This window comes from Eptesicus fuscus, chromosome 22 (genome assembly GCF_027574615.1).
Source record: "Eptesicus fuscus isolate TK198812 chromosome 22, DD_ASM_mEF_20220401, whole genome shotgun sequence".
NCBI lineage: Eukaryota > Metazoa > Chordata > Mammalia > Chiroptera > Vespertilionidae > Eptesicus > Eptesicus fuscus.
This window is the reverse complement of record NC_072494.1, coordinates 1,932,748-1,953,386: the sequence shown is the minus strand read 5'-3', so window position 1 is coordinate 1,953,386 and position 20,639 is coordinate 1,932,748. Positions and strand designations below refer to the sequence as shown.

The 20,639-nt window shown below is 47.8% G+C and overlaps 1 protein-coding gene and 1 long non-coding RNA gene across 2 annotated transcripts in view; one reads left to right on the top strand and one right to left on the bottom strand.

The window, feature by feature from the left end:
• DPYD (dihydropyrimidine dehydrogenase) overlaps positions 1-20,639 on the top strand; it is a 370,484-nt gene that overhangs the window by 71,151 nt on the left and 278,694 nt on the right. The window lies entirely within an intron of this gene.
• Positions 276-18,961, bottom strand: LOC129147911 (uncharacterized). Its single transcript, XR_008555131.1, has 4 exons — positions 18,770-18,961; positions 17,913-17,986; positions 11,331-11,467; positions 276-356 (listed from the first exon to the last, which is right to left on the bottom strand). It is a non-coding gene; the product is annotated as an uncharacterized LOC129147911 (long non-coding RNA).

Below are 20,639 nucleotides of genomic sequence, written 5' to 3'. Positions count from 1 at the left end.
TAGCTTTCCACACGCCACGGAACCCTGCGTGCCAGCAGAGAAACAGACGTGTGCTGTCCTCTTAATTTCCCTGTTAACAGACCCCTTCACAATGCCAACGGTCACTAAATGTATTGCTATTTCTCCTCAGCTTATTGGTTAACATTCTCCCCTCCAGGAATTTAATTTGTGCCGTTTTTCTTGCTTTCTGGTATCTCTGATCCCTCTCACATGTGCTGTTTGTGGTTTATTTATTTAGCTTTTACCGTGTTTTTGGCATGCGGGTCTCGATCGGCCTCCTGTGACCCTCGTCCTGCCTAGAGGTGGACGTCCCTCCATCTTTCTCAGCACCTTGTTTTGATCGTCAACGTTATGGGCTGATGAAAGACAAGCGATTGCGTGTCATTATCGGTGTAAATAAAAACAAATCTTTTTTAATGACTTAGTTTTTGCTTTATCTGTTTTAAGAAGAATGTGTAATCACCATCCTTTCTTACTCCTATTTTCTCTGAAATATAGGCGTCTGAGGAGCTTTTGTCTCTGGTACCCTTCTCACGGTGTGTTCATGCCTTTGCTGACATCATCTGCTTCTTTTGCCTTTATTAACAGTTTGTTTTAGGGTCTCCTGAGTGTATATTAACTCCCATGTCACCCTCTCGTGTTAAAGATTTTTAAATTGGTATTTAGAAATTGGAAGGGGGGTGGAGGCAGAGAGAGAGAGAGAGAGAGAGAGAGAGAGAGAAACGTCAATGTGAGGAGAAACATGGATTGGATGCCTCCTGCACACCTCCCCCCGCCCGCCCCCACGGGATGGAGCCTGCAGCCCAGGCCTCACCCTGACCAGGGATGGAATCAGCCACCTTTCGGTGCAGGATGATGCCCAAGCACTGAGCCCGGCTGGGCTGCCGCGCCTCCCTCTGGAACAGCAGACCTGAGTTCCACATGCTCATCCGCTCGTTGGGCTCAACTGCCCCAAACCAGCGTTTGCTTCCTGTGCCTCCGGCGGCGCTCGGACCTTCCCGGGGCCTCGCTTTGGCCCCGTCCCTGGGCCTGACTCTAATGTTTTGTAAGCTCCTTAACCTCTGAGCCTTATTTTTCAAAACAGATTTTTCCAATTCATATTTCACTTAAGAGAAGTAGAGCTAGGTCATTGCTTATCCATCATCAAAAAAGTATTGATCTTTTTTCTTCCCCCTCCAAAACCAAGCTGATATATATTCTGGTTACCACACAATTAAATGAAATAATTCACTACTTTTATAAGAGTTAGTTATTAATTGGTCAAGTTGAACAGGGACAATTAAGGGCAGCTTGGTCCTAACAGCTCAGTTCAATGTTCAAAAGTGTAGGTTTACCAATCCTGAGAGACAAAGCTAAATTAGTTTTAATTGCGCTTTCTATATGACCACTTAGGCACTTCCCTTTCTGAAGTGTCTGTTTTTACAAGTAGATTGTGCAGCCTGTTATCTCCTCATTTCTTTAATTCCCTCCTCTTTCCTCGGGAGAGAGCTCTGTGGCGCTGAGAGTGCTACACTCGGGTGAACAGAATCAAATGATTCCGGCTTCGGTGTCGGAGATAAATATCAATGAGATACTGTAGGGATAGATAATGTCAGAGACGTTGTAGGATGTGTCTCATTAAGGCTTTATGAAATAAGTGCATTTCTTGTTCTTAATGAATCTGTGTAACGTGTTAAAATCAGGGCAGCCTGACCAGTAGTTTTTGGGACAGAGTTTTAGGACATTGGACCCCAGGATGTAATTTGCAAGATTATGTGGCGCTCCTTTCTATTTCTGGTTACCGTTATATTCACCAGTGCGTCTGTTCCTGGAGAAATTGTGCAGGAGTTTTGTGTGGCATAAAATCTTTTGGCATCCTTATAATCTGATCTTCAGTACACGCTGATAATCCTTAAAGACAAGGTGTAATTTACTTAAAACTCCAAATCAGATGTTACATCTCATTATATATGTTCTCTTTTTTCTTAAAAATTGTCTGCATTCAACGACTACTAGGGTTTGGAAAAATAACTTTCCACAGACTAACAACTTTGCTTTTTCCTAAATTGAATGTGATCAGGCTTTTCATTGCTCACTGGAAATGAAATTGCATTGCTATTAAGCACGATTGTTCATAAAGCGACTCCTGCTTAAAAACCGTTTAAATGAATTCTTATTACTTCACTGACAAAATAAATTCATTAAAAGTTATTTTTACTTTAAAGATGGGCCGTAGCATGTAGAAGCCAGAGAAAGAGAGAGAGAGAGAGAGAGAGAGAGAGAGAGAGAGAGAGAGAGAGAGAGAGAGAGGCGAGTGAAGCGTTTTCTGAGGATCCCTTTTAACCCTTCGATGAAGGTGTTAACACTTTCGTAAACGTTCTTCATTTGGACAGAACTAACCCTGGGTCACGTGATAACATATAAGCATCATGGAGCATCACCCTACATGACAGGCCCCAGACGTATACCGCAAGGCCACATTGCATTCAAGGAGACTTTGCTTTTAGGCTGTATTTGACTCCATCATCAGGAGAGGGGAGAAACCAATAACTTTGTAATCTTTGAATAGTAAGACATAGGCTGTTGACTTTTTTTTTAATTCAGAGAAGACCCCTTTGTCAGGACACTTCTGAGTGGCGCCAGTCACCGGTCGCTAGAAGCCAGTGAGTGCCCGCATTTCCACGGTCAAAATCCAGACTCAGTCACGTCCTTAGGAACGAGGGCCGGCGTCACAGCGCTTCCAAACCACCTTTTTGATGGGAGCCGTTCACGTGCTTTTGCCGTCCTATTTTACTCCTGAGTATGAAATGGTAACTCAGGAACTCTGACGTGGTCTGTACAGGGAGATCAGGCGAGCAGCGCGACGGTGGTAGTAACTCCGTGATAGATTATAAAGCAGAGCACTTCCTGTGGGGCAGTCCAATTACCAAGGAGTAAAACAGGAACACAGCACAATGAAGTGCGTTTCTTCTATCTGTTTCAGTGAGTTTAGCACAGCAGGGGGGCCGTGTTCCTATGGCTGGCGCCTCAGACCTGCAGTTCGGGGTGTAATTGCAAATGGAAGTTGTGTGGAAGGCATCATATCTGAGCTAATAACCTGAGCCCCAGAAATGAGATAATTATGCAGCATTTAATAAATTTAATTTGCTTTTATTGTGATCATTTCATACCTTTGGTTTGAGAAAACTGTGTTTGTTTGAAAAGATTAATGAACTTGGATATTGAAGACACGTTGGATACCGAGAGCCAAACTTCCAATCATTTAATGCTGTGTTTTTTTTTTCTTTTTCTTTTTTTGCCTCTGAATCAGGTTCTTGCAGAGGTCTGTTTATTCCTTGACTATTTCTTGATGAGACAATTCTGTTTAGTTTCTTGAAAAAATGTGACTGGTTGTATAAATTTAACAATCACTATCATGACCAAAAAATGTCAGTTTCAAGAGAACGTTTGGAAAAAATAACCCGAAATCATTTCAGAGCCACACCTTGGACTGTAGCATGAGAGGAAAAATATGTTCGTGATATGGATTTGTAGAAATTTAAAACATATTTATATAAATGGCAAGAGGTCTTGCTCGGCCAGTGTGACTCAGTGGTTGAGCGTCAGCCTATGAACCAGGAGGTCACGGGTTCCATTCCTGGTCAGGGCGCAGGCCCGGGTTGTGGGCTCCATCCCCAGTGGGGGGCGTGCAGGAGGCTGCCCGGCAATGATTTTCTCTCACCATTTATGTTTCTCTCTCCCCGTCTCCTTTCCTTTCTCTGAAATCAATATGTACATTTTTAAATTAAAAAAAATATATATATATATGGTTTAAAATGGCAAGAGGTCTAGGTTTCAGCCAAAACAGGAAGGGTACGTAGCAAAGTGTAGACAGCTCCGCTAAAGAGAGCGGGGCCCAGAGTCAGGTCCCCGACAGGCAGTCCTGGAAGCGGAGAGCCGGGGCCTCGGCAGCACCCGCACCGGGGACCGGGCCGGCCGCCCACAGCACGGTGGCGCCTGGGGCGGTAGGACGGGCAGCGGCTCGGGGTCCTTGCACTTTCTCACGCGGGTTCCTCCTGGGGCAGGGGCAGGGGCAGGGGCAGGGGCGCCCGCCCTGCCTGCGGACGGCTCAGGGGTCCTTCGCAGCAGGTGCAGGTGCCGTCTGCAAGGGTGCGTCCAGGCAGCAGCTCCTCGTCCCGCCCTCTGACATCTTGGCAGTTCTTACTCCGGCAGGGGGAAGACCGGTCTTAATTACGGCTCCTATTCACATGTTCATCATTAAAAAGCCTTCACAACCTCAGAGAATTCACTAGGAACCACTGTCAGAGCTGTGCCGGGTGCAGCACCAAATCCATCGGGGAGGCGTCCCCCGCCCACGCTCCCGGCTGCGCGCCCGCCTGCCTCCCGCGTCCCTCTGCCCGGCAGCTGGTCGGCATCACAGCCTTTACAAGGTACCGGCTCAGCGCACATACCGGTGCGTGTTAGCCGGCTTACTTAGTTTTTAATATGTTTTTACATTTATTTCAGAGAGGAAGGGAGAGGGAGAGAGAGAAACATCAGTGATGAGAGAGAATCATGGGTCAGCTGCCTCCTGCACGCCCCACACCGGGGATCGAGCCCGCAACCCAGGAATCGAACCTTGACCTTCTAGGTCTGTGCTCAACCACTGAGCCACGCTGGCTGGGCTTCATCGATTTATTTTGTTATTTATTATTTATATCCTGCTTCTTTTTTTTTTTTTATTGCATCCATGGGGTTCTTAGGCAGCCTAGGACCTGTTGGCCGTGAAAAGGAGTATGAATTTTATTTTCACAATTATAAGAGGAGACGGCTACCCTGGATCCTTTTTTATAGATAGAAAATGAAGACTCAAAAAGTTCCAGAATTTGCAGGTGGGAACTCTCCTAAGTGTTCTTCCTCCCCCCCTCCCGCCCCCTCAGTGCCATTTACTCCTGGAACATCGTAGATAACGCAGCAGAGGGCCTTGTACAGGTATGGGCGGCGTGGTGTGGCAGACAGTGTGAACACATATTGAGGACTTGGGATGTGTTTGTTTAATAAAGTATAACAAGGACCTAAATGTTGGTCGTGGTCTTTCAGTGTTTTAAGACTGTGCTGCAGATTTGCATGGATGACCTTGTTTCTTCATCATAACAGCCCCATGTGAGAGTCCAGTGGGTCCAGAACTTGCTTATGGTCATAGACTGAGCAAGTGGAAAACTCACAGCAACAAAACCTGGTCACTGTTTCTGTGATGGTCACGGAGAATGCCGGTAAACCATGGTTTGTTAGTCCCGTTTGTGGTTAGCCTGTGTGCGGTTAGTATTCAAACTAACATAAGCCATAGCTGGTTTGGCTCAGTGGATAGAACCTCTGCCTGTGGACTGAATTGTCCTGAGTTCAATTCCCGGTCAGGGCACAGGCCCGGTTTGCAGGCTCGATCCCTAATAGCGGGGCGTGCAGGAGGCAGCCGATCCATGATTCTCTCTCATCATTGATGTTCCTATCTCTCTCCTTCTCCCTTCCTCTCTGAAATCAATAAAAATATATTTAAAAAATACTAAAATTAAATAATAACCCGTGACCTTTCCCAAGACAACTGCAGAGAGAATATCCGGAAATCTAAATCGGGGGGACGATTCTGGGGGTGGATGTTGAGCAGAGCCCTGTACAAGTAGGTCCGCGTGATGTCCTTACTGGGAGTTTGGCCAAATTATAATTTGGAGAATATTTATTCACTTATTTAACAAATATTGAAAATCTATGTGCCAGGCACTTGGGGGGAAAGAAGGGAGGGGGTTGGTGGGTGGGAGCCAACTAAGATCAATAAATTCCCGCCTGTGACTTAACGTTTTTTCTCAGCTTGTCAGAATCTAATAGCCCCGAAAGCCGTTTGCTGCGGTGGATGGGAATCTCTGATACCCGAGTGGACGGCGTTCTCGTCACGGTGTTGGAGGAAAACGTGCCCCCACAAAGCGCACCGTGAGCCTAGAGATGCCGAGATAGCTCCGGGTCTGGTTTGATCGCGCAAAAGCAAAAGCAGATTTTGAAAAAGACTTCCTGAACTCTGAAGGAGTCACATTTTCTATCTGAAGAACGACAAGGCAGTGCTAGTGTGACGATGCTTGTTTTAGCACAGACACAAATGTTAAGTCAGACTAAAGACCCATCCCTTCTCATCCTGGGAGGGAGATCCTTCTGGCTGGAATCGGGAACACTGGGGAGGAGGGGGAGCCTGGCAGAGCGGGTCTCGGCCTCGGGGTGTTCAGCCCTCTGAAGCTTGGGGGGTGTGGAGAGCGGCTACAGTGTCTGGACAGGTTCAAGCCTCGGACTGAGGAGAGGGCACAGTCCTCTCATGGCCACGTGCACGTCCCAGCGTGGAGGGCAGAGCCTCCCAGCACCATGACAGCCAACAGCTGGAGTTGTCAGCTTGAACCTGTGGTCCGAACACGTGGCCCCACGTGCCTGAGTGACGTGGGCTTGTCAGAGTTCAGGTGCGTGTAACTGAGTAGGATCGAAACCCACGAGGATGCTGTAAACATCTCGACCACGCCCTTCCTTTGCCTCGTGGCATCGGCTGTAAAATAAAGACACGGCCTGTGGTCCGTGGCGCTGTCGCTAGCTCTCCATCAGAGAGGACAGTGTCCCACCCAGACCCAGCTTCATCCTCGTCTGTCTTTCCTCAATCCTTCACCGCCCTGCTCAGGCTCACCCTTGGCCGCGCTGGCATGGCACAGGGGGGCATGGCATTTTTATTTATTTATTTTAATATATTTTTATTGATGTCAGAGAGGAAAAGAGAGGGAGAGAGAAACGTCAATGATGAGAGAGGACCTTTGATTGGCTGCCTCCTGCACGCCCCCTATTGGGGATCCAGCCCACAACCTGGCATGTGCCCTGACTGGGAATTGAACCCTGGACCCTTCAGTCTGCAGGCAGACTCTCTATCCAGAGCCAACTGGCTAGGGCAGGACTTCTTATGATATCATTTTTAAATGCACACCTCTAATTCAGGACTTCTTTTTTATAAAATGTTTTTGTTGATTTTAGAGGGAGAGGAAGAGAGAGAGAGAGAGGAACGTCAATGATGAGAGAGGATCTTTGATTGGCTGCCTCCTGCACGCCCCCTACTGGGGATCCAGCCCACAACCTGGACATGTGCCCTGACCAGGAATCGAACCAGGCACCTTGTGGTGCACAGAACGATGCCCAGTCAACAGGGCCACCCCTGCTAGGTCAGGACTTCTTACGATACCAGTTAGCTGTGCCCTGCCTTTGCTCTGCGTGCTGCTCTTTTCCATATCGCATGCCGAGAAAGCCGAAATGTAAGCTGTTACCCTTCTGGCCACGTGTTCAACGTCTCCTCCTGCCCTTTGAAGGTAGTCGGCTGCACATGTCACAGATCTGCCTTCTCCAGCGAACTTCCTTAAGCAAAATTGTTTTAACACTAGTTCTGGTATCTTGATTTAGACCTACGGGTTGCCTCGGCATCAGCCGCATGGCCGATTTTCATCGAGCAGGTTTGCATGGGCATATATACACGTGTATGGCTCCTGATAGCATAGTAATCATTTCAGGGCAGGAGAGAGGAGAAAGGAGCAAGAGGAATGCATTACATTTTTATCTTTCCCCCTTGCACTTTTTTAGAGCTAAGAAGGCTCTGTTGCTAAATGTGAACTGGCCATTTGGTCATTCCTTGCATTTATTGGAGCTACTACAGCCAACAGATAATGGACATGGGATGCAGAGAACCCTTCGGTCAGCCCTGTGGCTCTTCCCAGGCGATTGTTATGCTCTCTGTATTTTTTTAAAATACATATTTTTATTGATTTCAGAGGGGAAGGGGGAGAGAGAGATAGAAACATCCATGATGAGAGAGAAGCATGGATCGGCTGCCTCCTGCACGCCCCCCACTGGGGATGGAGCCCGTAACCCGGGCCTGTGCCCTGACTGGGAATTGAACCATGATCTCCTGGCTCATAGGTCGACGCTCAACCACTGAGCCCCGCCGGCCAGGCTGCTCTGCGCATGTAGATAGAAGCTTTCGCCTGTGTAATCAGCTTGCTGCTGACCACATTACTGCCAAACATCCCTTCTCTATGGTAGCATCATGCTGTTACCAAGGAAACAGCGTATGGCCAACGTGTACAGTATTGCCTCAGATTAACTTCACAGTTATCAGGGTAGAGGGGATAGCAGTGACGTGAGCTACTGTGGGATTACCGTGGTCCCCGTGGAGTGAGAGTGTAATGACCACTTCTGTGGTAACGAAGCACGTGATGCACGTCACCACTTCTGTCCTCTCTCTCCCCCCTCTGTTCTCTCTCTCTCCCCTCCCCCCTGAAATGTTTCCCTCCTCCATCTGCTCAGAATCTCCTTGGCACCTTTTCTCCAGGAACAAGCTAGCGTCATTTTTGTATTGGCATTAAGAGTTACAATGAGTTGGGGTGAAAACATATTTAAGTCATGACCACAATTAGGATTACTTACATCAGAAATACATAAGGACTGAAAATATAGATATTGCTAGTGTAATTGAGAGGATATGTGCAACTCACAATTCATGTGGAATGAGCAATTGCAATCTTATTCTCATCAACATTAAATCTATATGTTGCGTAGAGGGACCCATTTAATGTGATTGAAAACACTGAAGAAAAGCAAATGGTTCCTAGTTAGCTGTGTGATTTGACACAAGCAACACAAGTTCCATCAGCCTCAGTACTTCCATCTGTAAAGTGGGGATGGTGATGCTCTCTGCCTAACAGGATGGGTATGTAGATGAAGAGGGATTTTAAATGGCACAGCACATAAGAGTTGTAAGATGTTAGAGTCTTTAATGAGGGCATCTCGTAATAAAATACTGTTCTGGTTAGTAGGCGAAAACTTATAGAAGCACTTGAAAATATTAATAGTATCACAAGAAGGATCATTTTATTAGAATGAGAAATAGTATTTTCTTATATTTGGGGTACAACAAAATGAGACATGTAATCACTGTAATATAACAGTAATTCTTAATAATGAATTTCCTCAGAGGATGAATTTTATTTTATACTCTATTGAACATGTACTGGTATATATGTTATATGAAAGTTAAGCACTGAAACATAAAGGTATGTACAATATGTTCATTATTTTAAAAAACTACAGTGATGGATGTATGTATAAAAGTTAAATTGTTAAGATAAAGGTAAAAATATAAAAATAAAAGTCAAATTTATGTAGGAATATTTGCTCTGATTCTTTGCTGTAATATAGGCTATGGTCTTTATTTTTTACTAGAGGTCGGGTGCATGGATTCATGCACACTGGTGTGGTCCCTCAGGGGGATGTTGGACTGCCTGTTCCAGCCCGATCCCCGCAGGCCAGGCCAGGGGACCCCACCGGTGCACAAATCCATGCACTGGTCCTCTGGTATACATATAAAATCTTTGGTTAATCTCTTACCGCCCTTCCCCCTCCCCCCCGAGATTCATCAGTCTGTTCCATGTTTCCATGCCTGTGCGTTGAGCGTCTGCCCCTGGTGGTCAGTGTGTGTCATAGCTACCAGTCGAATGGTCGAACGGTTGGCCAGTCACTTAGGTTTTTATATATATATATTTTGTTGGTTTTCTTTTAAATATATTTTATATATTCTATTAGGGCCCACATATGACTTACAGTTAACATTTCCTACTAAATGTTCAATAGTTGATTGCATATCTATTTAGTATTGCAGCGCTGTAAGTTACCCACCCCTAGCATTTAGAACCCTGCTGCCCGATGGAATAAAGTAACTGGAGGACACTTGTTGCAGGCAGACACCTCTGTGGCATGAATGAATGATAATAAGCTACCTCCCTTCGATGAATATCCTTTTGGAGAGGATAGGAGGTGACAAATAGAAACATTTTCTCCCCTATAATTTTACACTACCCATTAAAAAATATATCTGTATATACATATATATTTATTGATTTCAGAGATGAAGGGAGAGGGGGAGAAACATCAATGATGAGAGAGAATCATGGGTCGGCTGCCTCCTGCATGCCCCACACTGGGGACCAAGCCCACAACCCGGGCCTGTGCCCTGACCGGGAATCGAACCGTGACCTCCTGGCTCATAGGTTGATGCTCAACCACTGAGCCACGCCGGCCGGGCTATGCTACGCGTTTTGAAGTTACCGGTCACTGTTAACTTCCCAGAGAAGCTCGACGTTAATGGAGCTTTCTGCTCATGTCATTCCTCAGCACCGTTCTCTCTCAGTGTTTTAATGACACTGTGTGTGTGTGTGTGTGTGTGTGTGTGTGTGAGAGACAGCTGGGGGTTTAGCTTCATCCTTGGTAAAGTGGAGAGGCTGTGAGGACAAGGGGGGCTGATGCAGGCCCTAGTGCTTGGTTCCCTCCGGGGGATGGATGAGGTGATGCGACTAGATTGGTGTCAGGGCAGCATCTGGGATTAAGCTCTTCTTGCCGCCCGGTCCTTTTTGGTGGCTAATGGGCGTGCAGCAAACCGTGGTTAATTGCGGCGTCTCCACTCCGCCCAGTCCTGTGACTGAGCAGGAGAGGTGAGCAGAGCAAGGCTCTCTGGCTTAGCGCTACTAAGAAGCATGACTCTATCCCCTCTTTTCTGTATATTTATAACTTTTTAAATAACGTTTCGAAATCATCTTACACCCAAAATAGGACAAACGCCGTGCTTCCTAGAGCAATTGAGAATTGAGATCTTGCGAACCCCCTCCCCCCGCCTCTTTTCCCATTACTAACTCCTAGCCCTTGTCTTTCCTCACAACTTAAAAGAGAAATCTAATAAAATATTAGTGTTGCTGAGTATTTTTAAAATATATTTGGATCAATTTCAGAGGAGAAGGGAGAGGGAGAGAGAGAAGGAAACATCAACGATGAGAGGGAATCATTGATCGACTGCCTCCTACACCCCCCCTACTGAGGATCAAGCCTGCAACCCGGGCATGTGCCCTTGACCAGAATCGAACCCGGGACCCTTCAGTGCCTCTTAAGAAACTGGACACGACTGAGCTGTTATATCCAGTATTTTGTATACCGTGTGCATTCAGCTCTTACTTAGATGTACTTGGGATGAACCAACTGCCTCTTGCCCAACTGATATATAAACATTAACAAACAAGCTGTAAGCTCAATAGAGTAACGTATCTATTTATAAAATATATTACAGTCATTTATTTTTTGATTGCAGCTTATTCTAAAGCCAAGGAGGACATATACCACGTGATAATTGCAGATCACCTTTCATCGTGCCTATAAATGTGATTAATTTACCTATTGATTTTCCCACCCCCTAATCGAATGCTCTGAACTCGACAGAACGTCCTCGGAAGTCATCCCACTCTTCCCAGGAGGAGTGACCTCACCTGAGGGCGGGCGTTGGAAGAATTCTTAAGTGAAGAGGAGATGTAAGGAGAGAAGCAGATTCTGTCCAAATGCTAGGAGAACACGGGAAGTAATCACCCCGTGTCTTCCTCTCCCCGCACGTGTGATGACCCACATCCTGCAGGAAGAGAGAGTGTAGTCAGGCCGTTTCTGTGAAGCACACGTTGAAGACAGAGGGCACAGACAAAGCACACTCGGTGCCCTGCGTGCACACGCTGCTTCCCTTGGAAATGCGTGGATTCTGCAGGAACTCCCTCTCTCCCGGGCCCTCACGCAGAATCCCCGTGGGCGTCGGACCATCCCTTTCAGGATCTGTAAGAAAGAACTTGCAGAGAGAAAATGCTAAAGCACCACTCTGCTTATGCAACTGGAGTTACCCCTCCACCCGCGACTCTTGCCTTTTTTGTTTTTTTTAATTGAATTTATTGGGTGGCATTGGTGAATACAGTCACACAGGTGTCAGGTGTACAATCCTGCAAACGCCATCTGCATAATGTTTTGTGTGTTCACCACCCCAAGCCAGGTCTCCTTCCGTCACCATTCATCTCCCCTTGACCCTCCTCTCCCTCCCCGCCCCGTCCCTCTGGTAATCACCCTCTGTCGTCTGTGGCCGCGGGTTCGCAGCGTGGCCGCGGGTTCACAGCGTGGCCGCGGGTTCACAGCGTGGCCGCGGGTTCGCAGCGTGGCTGCGCAGCACTTCATTGGTCCCTGGAAGTCATCCGAGCAGCACAGGCTCCAGGGGCGGAAACAGGTTCCGAGCCTCCGCGGGGGAAGCAGCGTGAGGCGGGAGCACCGCTGTCCCCTCTGAAGACAGTCAGCCCCGTCTCACAAATGAAGTCGCGGGCGCCTGGCATGGCAGTTATTATCTCGGCTGTTCCCTCCCGTTCCCCTCTGTGGCACGGCGTCCTAGGGGAGGACTCGTCGCCACCCTGTCTCTCAGCTGTGCCGCAGGGGAGCCGGCTGCCCGTGCCCAGTGCGTCCTCGGCGGGTGCGCGGTGACGGTGATACTGTAGTCCAGCCTGTGTTCCAGCACCGACAGGAACTCCTGCTATTTTCAGAAGAGGACACTTGGAGAAGATTAACTCTATTCTTTTCATCCTCACCCCAGCATATTTCTCTCTTTATTTGAGAGGGAGAGGATGGAAGAGAGAGAGAGAAACATCGACGTGAGAGAGAAACAGCTATCAGTTACCTCCCAGGTGCACCCAGACCAGGGATCGAACCAGCAACCTAGGTATGTGCCCTGACCGGACTCGAACCCACAACCTTTTGGTGTTACAGGGTGGTGGTCCAACCCACTGAGGCACTGGATGAGGCCTTAACTCTATTTTGAAAAGTATCCTCATTCCCGTCGCTTTACTCAAAGTATTACAAATGTCCCTTTTCCCCCACTGGCCCCTCCGGCCCGGCCCCGCTCCAGGACTTCGCGGCCCTGTTGTCTGTCCCGGGTGACGCACAGATGCAGCAGGTTCATTGCCTGATCTCTTCCTACCCAGCTCCCGCCCTGCCTCCCGAGGCTCCACAGCCTTTGTTTGCTTAAGTGGAGGACAGCATAAGAATGGCAGATGGCTTGTGATTTTTGCATCTTAGACTTGTCGCCTTTGCCAGGAATCCTTCTCTAAAGGGTCTGCTACTTCTCTGCCTCGGCCTAAGCTGAATCTTGCCAACAGCCCTCTTCCCGCTGGCATGGGCCCTGCCATGGAGACCAGTTGTTCCGGCGGAACTAGGAGCGCAGGCGGACAGTTCAGGCCAGCGGCTACCATACGGCATCCCGGACCTTCCCTTCTTCCCAGCGCGTGGCTGTTACGGCCTCTTCCACCGTCTGGGGTGCGCGCCTCGTCGTTCCATCTCACTGGAGACCTCCAGGCCGCTGTGGCTGATTTACGTGATGTGTTCAAGTGCATTCCCCGCCCGAGTCCTACTGGGAGCCTGCGACCTGGGGGGGGGGGGGGGGGGGGGGGGAGGTGTTATTTCCTTCCTGAGTTTAGGGATTATTTGTGCGCATGTACAACCTGACAATTTTCGTAGTCTTTTCTGGAGTTGAACAGAACGTTCAATTTTTCTCATTACTCTTGTAGGGAGACTAGAAGGCAGCATCCATATTGTAAGGACTGCTCTTAGCATACAGCGACCGGTGAAGTCCCCACCCCCCACCCCTGAGCCAGGGAAATAAAACATAACATGTGAAGCTGTGATGAAGTAGTCTAGACGTTAGGAACGGTCATGCAAAAAAGAAAGATTTACGCAATGCCCTCCCCTCTTCCTCCCCCCCCCCCCCCCAAGCAGGATACTAGCCATAGCATTTAGCTCCACCCAAATTCTTGCAGGTCTGTGCTATATTTTAACAAGCTTTGCCTTTGCACATTTTTGTTATTTTTAAATCAAACAAACGAAGCGATAACTGCTTGTTGCCATGAGAGCGTGAATGAACTCCCTTGGCCTCGCCATGTGCCAAGGGAGGGCGGCCTCAGAAATCGCACTCCTCAGCCCGAGAGCGCGGTGCTCAGGAGTGACCCTGGGGGTGTGTGACCCGGGTGTCCCCTCCAGGTGCACCCAGAGGGGCTCCGGAGAGGCTGACGGCAGGGTGCCCTCGGGTGGGGCGGTCCGTCCCCTGGAACAGGTACCAGAGGGGAGGGTGACTATGTAATGGATGCTCCTTGTTAGCAAATGCAATCATCTCTGACAGATGGTGGTTTTAAATGAGAACATTACAAGCATCCAAAGTGGACTGGGCACATTTTATCGTTTTGCTTTCTTTAAACACACACACACACACACACACACACACACACACACACACACACACCACTCGTTTACAAGGCGGCGTCTTTTGGGCAGTCACACACACGTGCACACTTTCATACATCACCCTGTTTTTTCTCCTCTGGATGTTCAGAGAAGGGATGGGGTTCCTTACAAATACCCTTACTTTTTTTAAGGCACCAACCACCAAGTTTGATAAGTTTGGTAAAGGTTATACTAAACATGTAAAAAGAGAAGGCAGTGATTTCTGAAAAAATGCCTTTGTTCTTTTTAGATAAGATTTAAATGCCATCCATCCTCGGTGATTGTCCTGAGTATTTTGGGGAAATGTTGAGTCCTTTTCTTTTCCCTTTTTAATGTGGCCGAGGCACAGGGATTGACAGTGAGGACCGGGGAGGCGGATCCCCGCAGGAGCGGCCTGGAGGAAAGGTCTTCTCCGCTCTCAGCAGCGCCCCAACCTGCTAGTGACCAGGGAGGAGTCGGATGCGCGGGGAGGTGGCTGGGGTCAGGCTTCCTTCTGCTCAGGGAGCGGCCATGCCACCATGCGGCCTGGGAGACTGCTGACTGTGGGCGGCCTTGCCCGAGTGGAAGCTTCGAATCACAGGGTGTGTGTGTGAGCAGTTCGTTTGCAGCCTTTGTGAAATACTTTGTAAAATACTCCTCTAAATATATGTTCAAATGGGTGAACGTGGGCCCAGCGGGGCTTGGTACTTTCAACTGTTGGTGTGAAAAGCGGAAAGGTGGGTTTTATGTGCGGTGTACGAGGAATTAAGGAAGGAAGGAAGCAAGCCGGCATGGTCCTCCCTCCGGCAGCTTCATTGCTTGAGGGGCCATGGTCCCGGGCACTGGTGCCCCGAGTTTTGCTTCTGTTTGTGGTCCCTCTCCAGGTGCACATGCCTCCTCTCTCAGGGACAGAAATGCAAATGCAGCAGCGCCGGCGGCTCGTGTGACGCGTGCCTAACAAAAGCGAACGCGGGTGATAATGTCACGCAGTGTCGGTCCTACACTCTGTTTAAGGTTTCTGCTCTGAACCTGCTTCTCCTGAGTGTCCCTCTGTTGCCATGGAAACAGTTTTATTACAAGTAGGAGGGGTTGTGTGGGAAACCTGCTGCTTCCTGTTTCGAGGAGATGGGGTCAGGCTCCGGATTCAGGGTGAAGACCCACCTTCAGGCAGGTGTGGCCCTCCCGGATGCTTTGTCATCTGCATCTCCTCCGTGTTCTCTCTCTCTCTCTCTCTCTCTCTCTCTCTCTCTCTCTCTCTCTCTCGTGTGACTGCTCACCTGAGGATATTTTCTCATTGATTTTTAGAGAGTAGAAGGGAGGGGGAGAGACACAAAGTCACACTGCCCTGACCAGAGTAGGGGATCTAGCCTCCAACCCAGGGAGGTGCCCTTGACTGGAATCAAACCCGGGGCCCTTCAGTCCGAGGGCCGGCATTCTATCCACTGAGCCACACCGGCCAGGGCTGCTCCGTTCCTTCTTCCCCAGCTCTGGCCCTGTAAGCTGTGCCTTCGTATTCCTGCCTGAAGGTGAAATAGTGAGATTTTTTTCTGGTGGATACATGTATCTGGGGTAACACCTCTCCGCGCTCCCTCCATCAGTGAAGAAAGCACACCTGATGTTTCCTGGGCTCCGAGTCAGCTTTACAGAAATACTGCTTTTACAAATAACAATCACTTCATATCCATCAAAACTGGGCCATGGGTGCTTTGTCCTGTTGGAAAGGACAGTTCCCCCTGTCAAGACTATTCAAACATTATTTTGTCAAAATCAGAGATTTTTATTTTATTGTGTTTCAATGTTCCACAGCCTTGATTCTAGACACAAGAGAGAGAGAGAAAGATATGCGAGAGAGACACATCAACTAGTTGCCTCCTACACGTGCCCCAATCAGGGTTGGGGATCAAACCTGCACCCCAGATATGTGTCCTTGGCCGGACTCAAACCTGTGAGCCTTTGGTGTGGGGGACCCGCGCTCTCGCCAGGGAGCAGCCCTGGCCAGGGCTGCTTGTGTTCTAAGGCTGCGGTGTGTTTCCTGGGACGGCCCCAGCCTCTGCCCGCTTCACGTGTCATCGGAAGCATTTTGCCAGTCGAGCGACCACGTCTTTGAAGCCGAAGGCTTGAGGGGAGTTCTCCACTTGCGTGTGACAAGTGGCATGTTTCCTGTCTGGCTTCCTTTCAGCTCAAAGGAGGTGGTTGTTTTTCGTTTTGTTTTCATTTTGTGGAGTGCTCCTTGCTTGGGAGAACTTGGAGTGTGCCTCCTTCCGAGCTGACAGCTGCCACAGTGTGTTCGAGAAGGGCCCACGGTCCCTCCCCACGGCGGCAGCAGGTGCTGGGGCCCGGAGGAGCCGAGCGTGGCGCTCGCTCTTCCAGATGTCTCCATTGTGATCCGCATGCGAGGGCTCTCTAGATTAAAACTCGGGGCAAGCAGCAAATCAGTAATTACACTGAGCAATATGTCATTGCACACGTTCTATTTTTTTTTTAATTTTTGTTCCTTTGCCCATAAACTTTAAACAAGAATGGAAAACTCAAGTGCATTGTCAACTGATGTCCTTAACAGGACAGTGCCCATGACGTTATTATGTTCTTTATTCGCCAGTTCCTCATTTGTCTCCGTTCATGAGCTAACTAACCTCACCGAGGAGTTCAGTGAAATACTTTTGTTACTAATTCTGCACAGTTCAAAGCCAGCATGAAGGTGCAGCACAATGAGTTAGTCCTGTTTTTCCTTGATTCTAAGACATCCCTAGTTGAAAAACTGCTTTTGGCAAAGAATACTACTGCATTCCACGTAATTATAAAATATAACTCGATTTCAGAGGCTTTGTTGAAATAAAACACGTGGAAATTGAGGTATATCAGTGGCCATTAGATATCAGGCCCCCGATAAACGTTCGATATCTCTAGGCATTGTCTCTAATCGTTAGGATAATTGTCTGAGGAAGACATTTTCAGTCCCAATGTGTAAATGGCAAACCTCTAGTTTGTCCTGCAGATGAGGCAGTAAATCATGCCCTGCAGCTGCTGAAAGTGAGAGCCGGCCTGGCGATGCAGCTTCCCGAGCCTGGATTCTTCCCACAGCACCAAGCATGGACGTGGAAATGAGAGTAACGGTCCTGCCAGGCCAGAGTGGAAATAGGCAGAGCGATAAGACGCAGCCAGGAGCGATGGAACAGCACAGCGTGCACAGCGCTGCTTACAGCCCCGGCCAGTGCGCACCGTGCGTTCCCCCGGGCGGACTCTGTGGCTAACGCGGAGCAGGGAAGAGAGCCCATTACACGCATGAGTCACGGGGCCCACGGAGAAAACTAAACTAGCTATTGGGTCAAAGCTCCATGTTCTCTGAACAGTAGAAATTTCTACTCTGTACGTTCATAGAGGCGCTTCATTTTGTAGTAGTCATAATATTGCATAGCAGTATTTTGGGGGGCTTCTTTTAAATTCCACATAGTCGTGAATGTATTCAGGTACACAGTCTTTTCTTAATTTTAGTGTCTCTTTCCCCTATAGTTCCTTCCGATCGGCGCCATTGACATGTTGGGGGGTGGGGGGTGCTGTATGCCGTGTTACAGATCCGAGCAGGGGCAGATACTCTGGATGTCCCTTCTAAAACTATAATTGGAAGATAGACTCAACGTTTCCGGTCCATTGCCGGCGTGTTATGTCCTGGCCTCTCAGGTTTAGGAACGGTTATCTCATGTCATCAACCTCATCACGTTCTTCAAAACCCAAAAATAGTCCCTCCAATAAGACCCTCCCCTCAGGCGGCTTTCAATAGAACTTGTCATTTTACTTACTTTTTAAGTCAGGTGATTTCCGTACTTTATGGTCACATATTCCTGGCAAGAATTTATTTTCAAAACAGAGTTTTCTGAAAATTAAGGTATAAGGAGAATTGTCATAAGGTGGCAGTGTGTTTCAGTGGTAACTGTCACTTTATGGAGAGGGAGTTCCTTTCTCAGCCAGTGTGGAGCTGTGCGTAAAAATTCACTGTACTCCCCTGGCTGGCGTGGCTCAGTTGGTTGAGCGTCATCCTTGCACTGAGAGGTCACTGGTTCGATTCCCATTCAGGGCACATGCTCAGGTTTGGGCTCAATCCCCAGTAGGGGGCATGGAGGAGGCAGCCAGTAGATGTTTCTGTCCCTCTATTTTCCTCTCTCAAATCCATAAGAACCTTAAAAAAAAAAAAAAAAAAGATTGAATCTAAGGTTTTCTGGAGGAAAATTGAGCAACTATTTCTTAGTGAATGTGTAGAAAATGGTCAAAGATGCTACTCGGGTTTTACTAGTGCCAACTCCAAAGATGGTTGGGAAGTGGATTTAGGTCCTCACTTCTCTGTGGAGGGGACCTTTCTTTCCTTCTGTGTCTGTGGGTGGTGACGGGGCAGCAAGAGGCAATGCTTGCATCCGCATCACTGACATGGCTGTAGGGAGCAGTGATGAGTTCACTTCCATGTTTCAAGAAACATAATCTAGGTGATAGTCCTTTCAAATGTTAAGTGTAATAATTACAATTTTCATTTCAGTGGTATTGAATACAGGAGGTATCGGACATGGTTTAATTAACAGCATTTGTCTGTGGAGAACTGATAGAAAGAATTTCAGCTTTTTAATGAAATGGACCAAGTTTAATTTCCTGCCTTCCCACTCCTTACCTTTGACATGCTGAGCCCGTTCCTTTGCCTCCAAGCATTTTCTTTGTGTTAGTCATTTGTAGATAGTCGTAATGCTCACTGAATAGGGCTATTGAAGGACTCGGTGAGATGAGGCTCTTGGTGTGCTTGCTTACTAAACTTCCCAATATTTTGTTAATCATTGCTACCGCCACAGAACGTATTGGACCTGTTTCTGAGTATCTGCTGACATGACCATCCTTTACGAGGAGAATCTGAGGGTGTTTGGTCACATGATTATATGACACATAATTGCTCCGTAACCATGGCAGCCAAGCTAGAGCAACAACAGGGAGACAAAAGCATGTCTTGCTCAGTATCCATCATCTATCCGCAGTTAAGCATTTTTCACTCCCTGCCAATACTGCATGTGAAGGAGGCCACTGGGCCATAGAGGACATCATGGCTCTCCTTAAATAAAATCCCATTTGGCTCGAAAAATAAAACTGGATAAGAAATTGGGGGACCTGGGTTCTAGCCTAAGTTCTGCCGTGAGCCCGCTTCGTGATCTTGGGCTGGGAATGGGCCAGATACTAAGTAAAAATCTCCTGTCACGGGGGTGAGTTGTGGTGCCGGACACTCTCTCTTAATTATGGAATGCTAGAATTGTACACATCTGGTGCAGAGTAAATGCCTTACGCATTTAGTTACCTGCCCGCCGTCCCTCAGGGTCTCCTCTCTCCCGGTTTTCCTCTCCTTTCTTTCCATCCTCTTTCTTCTTGTCTCACAGTTACTTTTTAATGTATATTTAATCCTTCATCAGGTCCTTCCTTTTATATTCTCTTCTTTTCGTGCCTTTTTCCTTCGTTCTCAACATTGTCACCTCTTTTTTCTCGTTTCCGAGGCTCCCTTTCCTGCCTTTTCCTCATTCTTTCCATCTTGTTCAAAAGATTGTCAACAATGTTCTCCTATTATTTTTTAAATATAATGATGATATTTTTACTTTATGCTCATTGTAAATTAATAAACTATGTAGTAGCTATTAGTGCAAACAATTATGAACTGACTGGGAAAAAAACAAAATCCTTCAGGCTGTCTTCACACACAATAAAGGCATGCTAATTAGGCTGGTATGCAGCTTTATTTTCTGAGCGAAATATGATTCCTAATAGATGTTGAGATGAATATTGAGAATTTTAATATCCTATTTGGATTTTTCAATCCTCATTTCAAGCTCCCTGGAATACATCCAAGTAATCAAATTAATAAATCATAATAATTTAAAATATGCATTGCCTTTTTATATGACGCATCCTGCTGCTGTGCAGAACCCTTTTAACAGACAAGGGGGTTATTCACGTCAGTTCAACGAAGTTGAGCTCCTACTATGTGTGAGCAGCTAGGCCAGGGAACAGAATATATTACTGGACATGATAGTTAAGGTCCTTTCTCTTTCCTCTCTTGATACTGGAGTCCAGAGGAGGGACCGGTCAGTTTTGAGGGAGATAGTGAAGCAAACCAGTGGAAGGTGTGTATTAGTTGGGCTTTTGGCACTGAGAAGACAGCTTAAGGGATTAATAGACGAGCAGGAGAGAACCAGAAATATAAAGACAATTTAAGACCTCCATAGTGTGCTTCAGCTGTGCTTGCTCCTCTTTGTTTCATCTCTGGTCCATTGAGGTATTTCAGTTGTTATTTACATTGTCGCTTTACTGTTAATATTAAATACTAGAGGCTCAGTGCACGAAATTCATGCACGGGTAGGGTCCCTAGGCCTGGCTGGTGATCAGGGCCAATCTGTGGGGCGACTGGCAGGGCGATCCAGGGGCCCCGCTGGCACCCGCCTTGGCCGGCCTGGCACCACCCGCTCACCAGCCCTGCCCCCCACTGCTGCCGCAGGTCACATCCCTCT